The sequence below is a fragment of the Anomaloglossus baeobatrachus genome, chromosome 1, assembly GCF_048569485.1.
Source record: "Anomaloglossus baeobatrachus isolate aAnoBae1 chromosome 1, aAnoBae1.hap1, whole genome shotgun sequence".
Lineage (NCBI taxonomy): Eukaryota > Metazoa > Chordata > Amphibia > Anura > Aromobatidae > Anomaloglossus > Anomaloglossus baeobatrachus.
In genome coordinates, this window is record NC_134353.1 from 730,253,137 (window position 1) to 730,266,946 (window position 13,810).

Here is a 13,810-nt window from a genome sequence, read left to right on the forward strand (position 1 = left end):
GAATAAAAAAGGGGTAAAATGGAGGATTGGAAAAGGAAGGAAAGATGAATCCAAAAAATGGAAAGAGGGAAAAAAAAAAAATAAATAATAATAAAAAAAATAATAAAAAATAATAAAAATAAAAATAAGAAAAAAAAATATATAAAAAAAAATATAAAAAAAAAATATTTAAAAAAAAAAAAAAAATAAAAAAATAATAAAATAAATATAAAACCAAAAGAGGGGAAGGAAAATGAAAAAAAAGAAAAAAAAAAAAAGAGAAAAAAGGTCCAAGAGAGAAAAAAAAAAAAAGAGGAAAATGAAACCAAAATAGGGAATAAAAAAAAAAATAAAAAATAAAAAAAAGAGGTATAATAAATAGTTCATTCCCTAGACAACAATGTGAGGATTGGGTGGTTAAATATTGAATTCATGATTTTCAAATATGAGTTTTCAAATTAAGGTTTTTTCTGTAATGGTATTCTGATCCCTCTTATTTAGACCTATTTTACTCGCTCCGTCATTATATTTAGACCTTCAGGATGTAGGGTGGCTAGTTTAAATATCCAAAAGGATTCCCGCTCCACTAGCTTCCAGTATCTGTCCATATTATCTGTCATGATTTCTTCAATGATTACTGTTTTAAAGGTGTCACTGTCCTTATTGTGTTCACACAAAAAATGTTTTGATAGACTGTGTGTAAGTAGACCATGGTGGATGTTGTATCTGTGACCATTTAGCCTGTTGTGTAACATTTGTGTTGTACGACCTACGTATTGTAGGCCGCAGGGACATTCCAACAGATAGATCACATAGGAGGTGGTACAGGTAAGGTGTTGCTTTATAGAAAATTCTTCCCCCGTGATGTTGGACTTGAATAAATGTGTACCTTGTTTCAGTGTTTTACAACATAGGCACCTTGGTTGGCCACAGCGGAAATTCCCTACTGGTTTTTTGATGTCTGACTCCTTCAGGGACACGGTAGATTTCTCATTAAATATTTTACTAGGGGCAATCATGCTTTTTAAATTTCTGTTTCTACGGAACACTACCTTCGGTTTATTGGGTAGGATCCCCGAGAGAATTTTGTCATTTTTCAGGATATACCAATATCTGCTTACCAGCTCCTTTACCTTTCTGTATGAATCAGTGTAAGTGGTTACCAGGCAGCTCTTGTAACCAGTGTTTGCCCTACTCTCCTCCAGGCCCCTTTCCTCAATCTTGGACAGGCACTTATCCTGATCCAATTTAGAACTTTTCTGAAAGGCATCAGCCAATATTTTACTAGGATAGCCTTTGCTCCTAAATCTGGTCCGTAATATTTTGGCTTCGGCTCTAAAGGATTCCACATTCGTACAGTTCTTCCTAATACGCCAGTATTGGCCGTACGGAATATTCCTGATCCAGGTGGGAAGGTGACTGCTGGAAAACTCTAGATAACTGTTGACATCCACCTTTTTAAAGAAAGTTGAAGTTTCAATGGTGGATGTTTCATTGAATTGGATATTTAGATCCAAGAATTGGATAGAGTCTCGGGAGATGGTGGCTGTAAAACTTAGTCCCCACTCATTCTGGTTTAGTGAGTTGATGAAGGTTACCGCACTCTCCTCGGACCCTGACCAAATAAAAAACAGGTCATCTATGAACCTGCGATAGAAGGTTATGTTCCCCATGGCTAGAGGGGACCGTGCGATGTGGAGGGACTCGAAACACCCCATGTATAAATTAGCATAACTCGGGGCGAATCTCGTCCCCATCGCACAGCCCCTCAACTGACGGTAAATATTGCCCTCAAAAGTGAAAATGTTATGGTTTAGTATGAACTCAATAGATTGTAGGATGAACTCCCTCTGTGGAAATGGGAGGGTGTTATCCGCAGCCAAATAGGAGTCCACACTCTTCAACCCAAGCCCATGGTCTATATTTGAATATAGTGCGGATACATCTAGGGTGAAGAACAGGCAGTTGGGAGTTGCGGGAGTGTTTTAAGAAGGCTGATTAAATGAGAAGAGTCCCTAAGATGGGAGTCTAGTCGGCCCACATATTTTTGTAAAAATAAATCAATGTAATGTGATAAGTTTGCCGTGATGGAGTTGATTCCAGATATTATTGGTCTGCCCGGTGGGTTGGTTAGGGACTTGTGAATTTTTGGGAGAAAATAATAATGAGGTAAGGAGTAGTGTTTGATCTCTAAATATTGCTTCTCTCTCTTGTTTAGGATCCTCTCCTCACTTGCCTTTTTGATCATGATTTTATAATGATGAAAATACTCACAAGATGGATCTTTTTCTAGGGCTTCATAATATTTACTGTCCTCCAGCTGTTTTGTCCCTTCCTTAATGTACCAGTCTCTAACCATCAACACCACCCCACCCCCTTTGTCTGCACTCTTTATGACCAAATTATGGTTATTTTTGAGGGAATTTATAGCCATCCTTTCCTCCCTTGATAGGTTGTCTCGTTTGTAATGGCAGCGGAATTCTCTGATGTCTTTGAGTAATAGCTGATGGAACGTTTCTATATTGTTACCCCTGTGATGGTGAGGATAGAAGTTCCTGTTCCCTTTGACCTGTACATGTACATATGTGTCCAATATTTCACCATCAGTGTTTTTCTTAGTTGGGCCCTTCTGTTTGGATTGAATCATAAAGTGTCTCTGTAGAGTGAGTTTTCGCACAAACTCATTTATATCCAGAAAAAGGCGAAATGTATTGGTGTTGCTGGATGGACAAAATGATAGTCCTCTTTTCAATAATGTGATTTCCCCTTGATTTAACTGGTAATTGGAAAGGTTGAAAATCCCTTTGTCCTGTTGATCTATATGGGTTGGGTCTAACACCAGGGGCTGGGGAATCACCGCATCTGTGATCACGAGACCATCCGACCCGGAGGAGGAGCTGCTATCAGACGCCGGTCCGGCGGCTGCACACTGCACGTGGAAACCCCGATCGTGTGAGCAGAGTCCTGCGGAGTCAGGAGGACTGGATCCCTGCTGACAAGGAGCGGTGAACTTGCGATCCCCCTTCAATACCACTATCAGTGTTGTACCTGACGTACAACACTATCAGGTGAGTGTGCACCTCACATTGTACATACCTCGGTACATTAAGATCCCACACAGGAGCGCCCTCTCTCTTTTTTCATAACCAAAAAAAAAAATTTTTCAAAAATGGTGCTGATGTAAAGTAGACATGTGAGAAAAGTTATTTATTAAATTTGTGGGACAAATCTCTCTGGTTTAAGGGAATAACAATTCAAAGTTTGAAAATTGTGAATTTTCAAAATGTTCACCAAATTTCCATTTTTTTAACACAAACACAAAAAAATGTCCTAAATATACTACTATCATGAAGTACGTCACGAAAAAACATTCACAGAATCACTAGGGGATCTGTTGACGCGTTCCAAAGTTGTTAACTCAAAGTTACAGTGGTCAGATTTCTAAAATTTGGCCTGGTCCTTAAGGTCAAAATTGGCTCCACCATTAAGGGGCTAAACAACCGCCAATTGCAAATATGTACTGATCGGTGGTAGCTTAAAGAGTACCTGTCAGCTATGTGTGCATATACGCAGAGACCTGTCAATGCAATCAGGTAGGAAGAAGCTGCTGGGGATCTTTTGTCTGACTAGTCTACAGCGAAGTCTCAGCTATTAAAGTATGTCTTCCCTGAAACGCTGCAGCATTTTAGAGTCAACCACACCCAGCTGAGCTCAGTCAGTGCCTGACACATGCAGCCAAAGGATTGAGCAACATAATGTATAGCAGCTGTCAGGTTCACTTTAAAGCTGCAAAATTATTAAAGGTAAACACACCCTTAGCAAAGCTAGGCTAGAGTTAAGTTTATATTAGCCAAAGGCAGCCTTTACATAATGGCAACATGTTTGTTGATCTCAATCATTAAATTGTCTGTTTACACAGGCAGACCAAGATTGAGGTAAGCACTGGACTGTGCATATAAACTGTCATTGTTTTCAGCAGCACAAGTCCTCCTTAAGGGTGCTTTACACGCTGCGACATCGCTAGCGATTGCTAGCAATGTCACGAGCGATAGCACCCGCCCCCGTCATTCGTGCGACATGTGGTGATCGCTGCCGTAGCGAACAATATCGCTACGGCAGTGTCACACGCATATACCTGTTCAATGACGTTGCTGTGACCGCCGAACAATCCCTCCTTCAAGGGGGAGGTGCCTTCAGCATCATAACGACGTCACTGTGGCGTCACAAAACAGCCACCCAATAGAAGAGGAGGGGCGGAGATGAGCAGCCAGATGCCGCCCACCTCCTTCCTTCCTCCTTTCCAGTGGACGCAGATAGGATGATGTTCGTAGTTCCTGCGGTGTCACACACAGCGATGTGTGGTGCCACAGGAACGACGAACAACCTACGGAATGAAACACCAACGACATTATGATTAGGAGCGATGTGTCAACAATCAACGATTTTTGCCGTTTTTGCGATTGTTGATCGTCGCTCCTACCTGTCACGCGCTGCGATGTCGCTAACGACGCTGGATGTGCGTCACAAACACCATGACCTCGATGATATATCGATAGCGATGTCGCAGCGTGTAAAGAACCCTTTACTTAAAGGGGTTGTCCACTATTCGGACAACCCCTTCTCATTCCCCTTGTTCGCCCCATAAAATAAATAAGTAGTGATGGATGGATCCGTACTGTAAAAGTCCAGATCTATGGACCCAAGCAACGATCCCGTTACCTGGGTAATGAAAAAAAATAAGAATAAAGCAAGGTCTTTATACTTACTGGTCTCTGCGTGGCTGTAACTCTGCTTCCAGACCGCTCACTATACTTCCAGGGCCACTCATTATCTTCATGCATATGCACTGCTTCCCCCGCCCACCGGCAGTCCTTGCGTCTCTGATTGGTTGCAGTGAGACAGCGCACCCAGCTTGTGTGACAGCGTGTCTGACTGCAAGCAATCAGAGGCACTGTGTGTGTCTAGATTGATGTAAAAATAAACAAATAAAATAATTGAGGTAGGGTCCCCCTGTATTATGATACCTGCTCAGATAAATCATACACCAACAGGCTGCAGTACCAAACCGTGCGCTTATCTTGCCTGTGTATCAAAATAACAGGAACCATATGCAGCTTTATTTTTTTTTAATTATTTCATTAAATTTGCCCCCCAAATTTGGATGCCCAGCCATGATAAAGCTGACAGCTGGGAGCTGGTATTCTCACAGAAACCAAAGACCAGTTCAGCTCACCAGAGTAGATAGGATATCTCAGAAGGTGCAATGCACGGAAAAATATCAGGCCGGTTCCTGAACAGAAGCAATCCAGATTAGAAGACCAGCGTCCGCAGATGGTATATTAAAATCTTTGCTTAATTCTTCCAAGTTAAAACATAGACCGTATGGTCTATGCGTTTCGAACAAAAAATGTTCTTAATCATGTCATTTCTTTCTTTAAAACTCCTAGACCGGACGGTGTCTATGTTTTAACTTTCGAAGAATAAAGCAAAGGTTTTAATATACTATCTTCGGATTCTGGTCTTATTTTAATCTGGATAGCTGATATTCTCAGGATGGGGTGACTAATGTTATTGGGCCCCCCAGCCTAAAAATAGCAGCCTGCAGCCGCCCAGGATTGTCGCATCAATTAGATGTGACAATCGTGGAATTTTACCCAGCTCATCTAGATGCTGTGGCAATCGGGGTAATAGGGGGTTAATTACAGCTCACGAATGCCACTAAGCCCTAGATCAGTAATGAGAGGCATCTATGAGACCCACCCCCATAACTAATCTGTAAGTGAAAAGAAATAAACACAAACGTCGAAAAAATCCTTCATTTGAAATAAAATACAAAAAACACCCTTTTGTCAACCACCAAAACACCCAGGTCCCACGTAATACACACGAGGTCCCACAATGATTCCAGTTCTGCGACAACTGCCCAAACAGTGAGCTGGTATAGAACATGACCGCCCGCTGTGACCTTTAGGCAGAGAATGAGGCTCAGAGGTGAGCGGTGATGTCACTCATGTTATTTGCGGTCACAGCTGGAGACTTCCACGGTCCTGCACCTGTGATCGCAGGTAGCCTAACCTTGTTTTGAGACACAGCCACAGCCTTGTTTTAAGCACACAGCTGGGGGCTGCAGCCTGTAGCCATATGCTTTATCTGTGCTGTGTGTACGAGGGAACTGCAGGCCCCTTTTTTAACTTATTTATTTATTTCTACACCAATCTAGAGACACACACACAGCATCTGTGATTGGTTGCAGTCAGACACGCTGACAATCAGGGTGTGGGCACTGTCTGATTGCATCAGAGACGCCAGGACTGCCAGTGGGCAGGGAAGCACTGCTTAAGCATGAAGGTAATGAGAAATAGAGTAAGTGGCCTGGAAGCAGAGTTACAGCTGTAAGGAGATCGGTAAATAAAAAACGCCTCCTCTAATTCCCCTATACCTTCTACCATCATTTTTAAGCGCCTGATTTGAGTCCCCATAGAATTATATGGGGAACGGCATCCGGCGAGATATCAGGGATCAATTCTAGGCCTGAACCGGGATTTTTTTAAACCTGGCTGGACCCACCGATCCTGGGTATCTGCGGGTCCGCCCATCATTATAAATAAGCCTATACTCACCTCCGATGCGATCACAGTTCCAGCGATGTCTGAAGACGCATTCCTGCGGCCCACATGACATTGTTATGACATGCGGGCCCCGTGCTCAATCAGCGCTGGATTCCTTCACGTCGCCTTCGGATGATTGAGCAGAAAGTCAGTGCAGCGCTCACATCCAATGTCTGAAGGCGGGGAGACAGACGCCGGGCGCTGATTGGTTGCGGGGTTCACATTTCAAAACAATTTCACGTGGTCCCGGGAAAAGTGAAGTATCATCACTGCGTTTCTGCAAACAGCTATCCAGACGGATTGCCAGGAATATGGCAGAATCAAGAGAGTCGGGAAAAGGGGACTGAACCAACATGTCCTTAACTTAGCCACAGAGTCCGAAGCAAAACCAACAGCGAAAGGCCTGGTCATTCCACTGTGTTTCTGTAGCCAAATTCCTAAACTCGTTGCAGTGATCCTTGACAGGACCTCGCCCCGTACAGAGTATAGTTAGTTTGCTTTCAGCAAAAGCTTCTCGGTGAGGATCGTCATACAGGAGCCCTAAGACCTTAAAAATCAAGTCTAAAAAGGAATGTTCTGGAGCATTAGGGGTTAGGGAGAAAGCCAAAGCCTGGGGTCTCCCAGCAGCAGGGATATTCTTAAGCGGGCTTTACATGCTGCGACAACGCTAGCCGATGCAAGCGATGGCGAGCGTGATAGCACCCGCCCCTATCGTTATGCCGATATTTGGTGATCTGTTGACGCGTTCCAAAGTTATTAACTCAAAGCTACAGTGGTCAGATTTCTAAAATTTGGCCTGGTCCTTAAGGTCAAAATTGGCTCCATCATTAAGGGGCTAAACAACCGCCAATTGCAAATTTGTACTGATCGGTGGTAGCTTAACCCCATAGCGACGGCCTAACGTCTCAAGACGTCGGAAAAACAGGGTACTTATTCTGTTCCGACGTCTTGAGACGTCAGGCCGGAAAAACTCTGTAGCGCCCCCCAGTGACGAAAAATCTCGGGGGTTTCAGCTACCGGGGGTAGCTGAGACCCCCCAGATTATGAATCGGGGTGTTTTGTATGCACCCCGTTAATGCGATCGCCGGCGACAACATAAAAAAAAAAAAAATTGCTGGTAAAATTTATTTATTTCTCATCTGATGTGATCAAACATGTCAGATGAGAAATAAATGTGAGCCCTTAGTGCCCCCAAAGCCCCCGGTACCGGAGAAATCCATCCAACCCCCCCCCCCCTCCGGAAAATCCAAGATGGCGCCGACGCGCGCTGAAAACTCCCGCCGCCGCCGGCTCTGCATTCATTTCCCTCCGATCTGAAATGATCAAACATTTCAGATCGGAGGGAAATGTCCCCCTCCTGACCTCTCCTCCGGTACACCGGAGCTCTTTGGTCCCTGGAGCCCCCTCCAGTTCTTCAGAGCCCCCCTCCGGAGCGTGCAAGATGGCGCCGACGCGCGCTGAAAACTGCCGCCGCCGGCTCTGCATTCATTTCCCTCCGATCTGAAATGATCAAACATTTCAGATCGGAGGGAAATGTCCTCCCCCTGACCCCTCCTCCGGTCCACCGGAGCCCTCTGGTCACCGGAGCCCCCTCCGGGTCTCCAGAGCCACCCCCCCTCCCCCGCATTCATTCTGCTCTTTCTGCCGCATGTGACACGTCACATGCGGCAGAAAGGTGTCCCCAGGTCCCCCCAGGTCCCACTAGGTCACCCCCCATCACCCCCCCCCAGCCCCCGAGCCCCCGGTCATACGTTACCTGTCTGGTGATCCGTCCCGCGATCACGCCGCCTCCTTCTTGAATGCTGACGGCGCATGCGCAGACAGCGGCTGTCAGCTGGATTCCTCCCCCGGTCCACAGTGGAGCAGCCTGTGCATCAGCGACGTCAGTCTTGCAGGGACGCTGACGTCGCTAATGCACAGGCTGCTCCACTGTGGACCGGGGGAGAGTGAGTGCAGTAATCAGCAGTCTCTCCATGTGAGGAGTGTGGTCCTCACATGGAGAGACTGCTGTTCCAGAAAATGGGGGGTACGTTCTGTGAGCGTGCCCCTCATATTCTGGAATGAGGTTACTGCAGGTCACTCTGCCCTAAGTTGGACCGGGGCAGTGTGAGTGCAGTATTCTCAGATTACTGCACCCACACTGCTCATGGAGAGCTTGCTCTTCCAGAAAATGGGGGATACGTTCCCTGAACGTGCCCCCCATATTCTAGAAGATCCAGAGTCGGCGTGGGACCTCACGGATTACAGCGGATTACAGCGACCGTAATTTCTTTATTTTCAATAAATTGGGGAAAGAGGAATGTTTCGGGGAGTTTTTTTTTCAAATAAATTTTTTTTTTGTCTTTTTTTTTTTGTCTATTACTTGACTGGGTTAGTGATGTCGGGTATCTGTTTAGATGCCGTGACATCACTAACCCCAGGGCTTGATGCCAGGTGACATTACAGCTGGTATCAACCCCATATATTACCCCGTCTGCCACCGCACCAGGGCGCGGGATGAGCTGGGGCGAAGCGCCAGGATTGGCGCATCTAATGGATGCGCCACTTCTGGGGCGGCTGCGGCCTGCTATTTTTAGGCTGGGAAGAGTCCAATAACCATGGCTCTTCCCACCCTGAGAATACCAGACCCCAGCTGTCCGCTTCACCTTGGCTGGTGATCTAGTTTGGGGGGGACCCAACGTTTTTTTTTTTATAAAAAAAAACGCCTGGGGAGCCCTCCAAATTGATCACCAGACAAGGTGAAGCTGTCAGCTGTGGTTTGCAGGCTACAGCTGTCTGCTTTACCCTAGCTGGCTATCAAAAATGGGGGGGACCCCACGTCGTTTATTTTAATTATTATTTTTTTGGGGGGCTAAATACAAGGCTAGGCACCCTTTAGTGCCACATGAAAGGCACTAAAGGGCGCCAGCTTAGAATATGCAGGGGGTGGGACGTTATATATGTTTGACATGTATCCATTCATCCATTGTAGCATTTTAGGCTGTGCGCCCACAATCGGGATTTGCAGCGTTTTGGGCGCAGAGTGTTTTCCCTGCGTCCATAACGCTGCATTGTGCAGTAGAAGCACAGTGGAAGGATTTTTAGAAATCCCATGCCCAATGTGCTTGCCCAATGTGCTTCTTTTCTCCGCCACATAAACTGACCTGTGGCGCAGCTTCCCGAGCCTCAGCATGTCAATTTATGCTGCGGAGATGAGTGTTCTCTGCAGGTAGCATAGAGCTCCACAGCGGCCTGAACCCAAATCGTGGGCATGGGCAGCTGCGTTCTCCCGTGGACAACACTCACATCTCTGCAGGAGGCTGACACTGTGTACTAGACGCCGTGTCGCTGGCTCATGGCCACATAGCCTAAAAGTGAGACATTGGTTGCTACAGCAACATTTTTGTGAAGTACCTGTGGATTCAAAATGCTTATTATACTCCTGAATAAAATCCAGTTTCCAAAATGGGGTCACTTGTGGGGGTTTCTAATGTATAGGTACCCAAGGGGCCCTGCAAATGTGACATGGTGCCCGCAATTTATTTCAACTTTTCCAGAATTCAAATGGTGCTGCTTCCATTCCAAGCCCTCCCATTTATCCAAACAGAGGTTTTTGGCCACATGTGGGGTATCCCTGTGCTCATAAGACATTGGATAACAACCTGTTGGGTCCACGGTTTGTTGTTGTCTCTTGAAAAAGTGAGAAATTTGATGCTGAAGCAACATTTTTGTGAAAAAAATGAAAATTTTCAATATGGCAACCTAAGCTTATCAAATTCTGTGAAGTATTCGTGGATTCATACTGCTCACTATACACCTAGATAAAAGCCTTGAGGTGTCTTGTTTCCAGAATGGAGTCACTTGTGGGGGACCTCCACTGTTTAGGCACCTCAGGGGCTCTCCAAATGCAACCTGGCGTCCGCTATTGATTCCAGCCAATTTTGCAGTCAAATGGCACTCCTTCCCTTCCGAGCCCTGCCATGCGCCCAAACAGTTGATTTCCACCACATATAAGGTATCGCCAAACTCAGGAGAAATTGCACAATAAATGTTATGCTGAATTTTTTCCTTTTACTCTTGTAAAAAAAAAAGCTACCTGGTTGAAATAACAATTTTGTGGTAAAATTTTTTTTTTTTTTTTTCATGGCTCAACGTTATAAAATTCTGTGAAGCACCTGGGGGTTCAGGGTACTCACCAAACATCTAGATAAATTCCTTGAGGGGCCTAGTTTCCAAAACGGGGTCACTTGTGTGGGGTTTCTGCTGTTTAGGTACCTTAGGGGTCCTCCAAATGTGACATGGTGCCCGCAATCTTTTTCAGCCAAATTTCCTTTCCAAAATTCAAATATTGCTCCTTTCGTTCCAAGCCCTCCCATTTGTCCAAACAAAGGTTTCAGACCACATGTGAGGTATCACCGCGCTCATAAAAAAGTGGTTAACAAACCTTGAGGTCAAATTTTTGGAATTACCTCTTGAAAAAGTGAGAAAATTGATGCTAAAGCAACATTTTTGAGAAAATTATTAAAATTTTCAATATGACAACGTAACGTTAACAAAATCTGTGAAGTACCTGTGGATCTAAAATGCTCACTATACCCCTAGATAGAAGCCTTGAGGGGTCTAGTTTCCAAAATGGTGTCACTTGTGAGGTGTTTCTTCTGTTTAGGTACCTTAGCGGACCTGTAAATGCAACATGGTGCCCGCAATCTATTTCAGCCAAATTTGCTTTCCAAAATTCAAATATTGCTCCTTCTGTTCCGAGCCCTCCCATTTGTCCAAACAGAGGTTTCTGACCACATGTGGGGTATCGGCGCACTCATAAGAAAGTGGGGAACAAGTTTTGGGGTCCATTTTGTTGTGTTAGTTCTTCTAAAAGTGAATAAATTTGGGTTAGAGCAACATTTTTAGGTAAAATTTAATTTTTGCTTTTTTTCATTCCACATTGCTTTTGTTCATGTGAAGCACCTGAAGGGTTAATAAACTTCTTGAATGTGGTTTTGAGTACTTTGGGGGGTGCAGTTTTTATAATGGTGTCACTTTTGGGTATTTTCTGTCATCTAGGCCTATTGAAGTCACTTCAAATGTGATGTGGTCCCTAAAAAAATGGTTTTGTAAATTTTGATGTAAAAATGAGAAATCGCTGATAAACTTTGAACCCCTCTAACTTCCTAACAAAAAAAAATTTTGTTTCCAAAATTGTGCTGATGTAAAGTAGACATGTGGGAAATGTTATTTATTAACTATTTTGTGTCACAGAAATCTCTGGTTTAACGGTATAAAAATTCAAAAGTTGAAAATTGCTAAATTTTCAAAATTTTTGCCAATATTCAATTTTTTTCTTCAATAAACGCAAAAAATATTGTCCTAAATTTGGTACTAACATGAAGTCCAATATGTGACGAAAAAACAATCTCAGAATCACCGGGATCCGTTGAAGCGTTCCAGAGTTATAACCTCATGAAGTGACACTGGTCAGAATTGCAAAATTTGGTCTGGTCATTAAGGTGAAAATTAGCTCCGTCACTAAGGGGTTAAAGAGTGCCTGTCAGCTATGTGTGCATATACGCAGAGACCTGTCAATGCAATCAGGTAGGAAGAAGCTGCTGGGGATCTTTTGTCTGACTAGTCTACAGCGAAGTCTCAGCTATTAAAGTATGTCTTCCCTGAAACGCTGCAGCATTTTAGAGTCAACCACACCCAGCTGAGCTCAGTCAGTGCCTGACACATGCAGCCAAAGGATTGAGCAACATAATGTATAGCAGCTGTCAGGTTCACTTTAAAGCTGCAAAATTATTAAAGGTAAACACACCCTTAGCAAAGCTAGGCTAGAGTTAAGTTTATATTAGTCAAAGGCAGCCTTTACATAATGACAACATGTTTGTTGATCTCAATCATTAAATTGTCTGTTTACACAGGCAGACCAAGATTGAGGTAAGTACTGGACTGTGCATATAAACTGTCATTTTTTTCAGCAGCACAAGTCCTCCTTAAGGGTGCTTTACACGCTGCGACATCGCTAGCGATTGCTAGCAATGTCACGAGCGATAGCACCCGCCCCCGTCATTCGTGCAACATGTGGTGATCGCTGCCGTAGCGAACATTATCGCTAAGGCAGCGTCACACGCACTTACCTGGTCGTCGTCGTCGCTGTGACCGCCGAACAATCCCTCCCTCAAGGCGGAGGGACGTTTGGCATCACAGCGACGTCCCCACAACGTCATTAAGCGGCCGGCCAATCAAAGCGGAGGGGCGGAGATGAGCGGGACGAACATCCCGCCCACCTTCTTCCTTCCTCATTGCTGGCGTGTGGCAGGTAAGGAGAGGTTCCTCGTTCCTGGGTGTCACACGTAGCGATGTGTGCTGCTGCAGGGACGAGGATCAACTTCGCCCACGCGACAGTAGTGATATTTGAGAATGGACCCGTATGTCAATGAGGAGCGATTTTGGACGTTTTTGCAACGATCCAAAATCGCTCCTAGGAGTCACACACAACGAGATCACTGTAGCGATCTCGTAGCGTGTAAAGCCCGCTTAAGTCCCATAAGCTGGATCTCAGAACCAGACATAAGTGGGCGGAGCCTGAAATACAGGTGAAAGGAAAAATAATTTGTGGTCACCTGAAAAATGGCCTCTGGAAAAAACAAGGCAGGTGCTGCAGGGGCTTAGGCCTGAGTGGATTTGTGATGCTGAATCCACTCTGCAAGACCTTGGACTAAATGGGCCAGGTCATGCATTTGATCTGCCACCGTTGTGGGGCCAGATATAACATCTGCCTCAGGCCACAGGCTCAAAAAGGCAACCTCAGACAGACCTGGCATAAACCACTCTGCTTGGGAGAATGCACAGAAATCCCAGCACTAATGGAGCTTCAAGGGAACCTGTCAGGTGCAATATGCACCCAGAACCAGTTCTAGGTGCATAATGCTATTCCCTGCCTAACTGTCCCTGTATACACTAGCATAGATAAAGAGAACTTTAGAAAAAGTATATCCCCCGACTAGTCCGCCCTCTTAGCATGTTATTAGCAAGCCCACAGGGGCATACTAACATGCTATTCCATGCAGCATCACCGTGTGTACCTGTGCTTGCTGTGACTGATCTTCTGAATGCCGGTCATGCGCAGTATGAAGCCGGGTGTACACGTCCTGGCTTCAGAGAGGTCTAGTGTGCATGACTGGATGTGCCGGGGCATTCAGAAGATCGGTCACAGCGAACACAGGTACGCACGGTGATGCTGCATTGAA